The following is a 2,500-nucleotide window of genomic DNA, read 5'->3' as shown; positions in this document are numbered from 1 at the left end:
GAGCGCAGCTTCTAAAGCACCGACACCAGCCGAGCCTGTGAGTCATTTATGTTTTAATACTGAGGTGTGACGTTCCTGTAAGGCTCATGAGCACATAGCAACACTTCTACACCTGAGTGTGTGTGTGTGTGTGTGTGTGTGTGTGTGTGTGTGTGTGTTCGCCCGGAGATAGAGAAAACTTTGCACCCGTGTTTCCGCGGTAACTGCTGTCCAGTTACATCTCACTAATGTCATCACACACACACACACACACACACACACACACTGAACAGATCTGATGGGATGTTTTTACAACAGTTTCTCTCGTTGATGGGAAAGTCAACGTTTTCCTCTCAGGGGTCAAAGTTCACAGTCTGTTCTGGCAGACGTTACACATCGCGCTGTGTTGCAGACGTTACTTCTTAAATAGGTTAAATAGGTTCTTAAATATTGTCAAGCAACTTAACAGGTTCCTGCATCTTAAACAAGTTCCTCAAAGATCCCAAATGATTCCTCTAGCTCCAGAAAAGGATACTGATTCACACAAAGTTCCTCTAAAACTCATCTGACTCCTGTCAAGTAGCTGAAAAGTTGTCTGTCCTTAAAAGATTCTTAATTGTTCAAAAAGGTTCTTGGGTACATCAAAGCCATCCCCGGGTTATTAACAGACTCCTGTTAAGTACCCAACAAAGGGTCACGTGATCATCAAAAGTTCCTCAAGTGTTCTTAAATGTACTAAAAAGTTCAGCACAAAAGTTTGAATTTCTAGAAAAGTTACTCTGATTTATTAATTTATTAAGATTTATTGGTTCCTAAAAGGATCTTAAAAAAGATCCATGAGTTCCCAAAAGACCACTGCTACACTGTTTTAAAGGACACATATCACTCTGTCCCCCGTGCAGCTTTGGGGCTCTCTGACCACTGCATGGTCCATCTTCTCCCAAATTCAAATCTGCTGAGCCTGTAGTGACAACTGAAGAGATGGACCACAGAGTCACAGCTGCAGCTACAGGCCTGCTTTGACTGCACAGATTGGAGAGTTTTTGAGGCTGCTGCTACAGATCTGGACGAACTCACTGACACTGTGACATCCTACACCAGCTTTTGTGAGGACGTGTGTGTGCAGACCAAAACCTTCTGCACATACAGCAACAATAAACCTTTGTTCACTCCAAAACTCAGGATGCTTCGTCAGGCCAAAGAGGAGGCCTACAGAAGTGGAGACAGAGTCCTGCACAACACGACCAGGAACATGCTGACAAAGGAGATCAAAGTGGCAAAGAGGTGAAGAACACTTAACAGCTAACAAGCCTGTGTCAGTGTGGAGAGGTCTACAGGAGATCATCAACTACAGGAGACCATCCCCCACATTGCAGTGACCTGTGAACTGGCTGACGACCTGAATGTCTTCTACTGCAGGTTTGAGAAGACGACATTCACACCCATCACCCGCTGCAGCATCAAACAACCCTCATCACCCCCTGCACCACCCTCACCCCTCCCTACTGACCCCCCACCTTCACTCAGGATCTGTGAAGAGGATGTGTGTCAGCTCTTCAGGCAACAGAAGACCAGGAAAGCTCCGGGCCCAGACGGCGTGTCACCCTCCTGTCTGAAGGTCTGTGCTGACCAGCTGGCCCCCATCTTCACCCAGATCTTCAACAGATCACTGGAGCTGTGTGAAGTCCCCAAGAAACCAGCAGTCTCAGGACTAAATGACTACAGGCCCGTGGCCCTGACGTCTGTGGTCATGAAGTCCTTTGAGAAGCTGGTGTTCATCCACCTACCTGTTTGCCCACCTGGGCAAACAGGTAGGTGGATGATGCAGTCCACATGGGACTGCACTACATCCTGCAACACCTCGACTCCCCAGAGACATGCCAGGATCCTGTTTGTGGACTTCAGCTCGGCGTTCATCACCATCATCCCAGACATCCTCCACTCCAAACTCACACAGCTCACCGTCCCAGCCTCCACCTGTCAGTGGATCGCACACTTCCTGACAGACAGGAGGCAGCAGGTGAGGCTGGGGAAAATCACATCCAGCACCTGGTCAATCAGCACAGGTGCCCCCCAGGGATGTGTGCTCTCCCCACTGCTCTTCTCCATATACACCAACGACCGCACCTCGAGAGACACATCTGTCAAACTGAAGTTTGCAGACGACACAACGGTCATCGGCCTCATTCGGGACGGTGACCAGTCTGCTTACAGACGGGAGGTGGAACAGCTGGCCCTCTGGTGTGGTCAGAACAATTTGGAGCTGAGCACGCTCAAAGCTGTGGAGATGACAGTGGACTTCAGGAGTCGCCCCCCTACACTGCCCCCCCATCACCATCTTCAATAACTCTGTGTCTGCTGTGGAAACCTTCAGGTTTCTGGGATCTTCCATCTCCCAGGACCTAAAGTGGACTCCCAACGTAGACTCCATAATCAAAAAGGCCCAGCAGAGGATGTACTTCCTGCATCAGCTCAGGAAGTTCAACCTGCCCCAGGAGGTGCTGATCCAGTTCTACACGGC

At 49.3% G+C, this 2,500-nt stretch overlaps 1 protein-coding gene across 3 annotated transcripts in view; it reads right to left on the bottom strand.

Moving 5' to 3' along the window:
- The window catches only part of LOC311252004 (ephrin type-B receptor 4b-like), a 22,150-nt gene that overhangs the window by 5,798 nt on the left and 13,852 nt on the right, over positions 1-2,500 (bottom strand). The window lies entirely within an intron of this gene.

This window comes from Pagrus pagrus (assembly GCF_965226575.1).
Source record: "Pagrus pagrus genome assembly, chromosome: 22".
Classification (NCBI taxonomy): domain Eukaryota; kingdom Metazoa; phylum Chordata; class Actinopteri; order Spariformes; family Sparidae; genus Pagrus; species Pagrus pagrus.
Note: the sequence above shows the minus strand (reverse complement) of the source record. Positions and strands in the feature narration are given on the sequence as shown.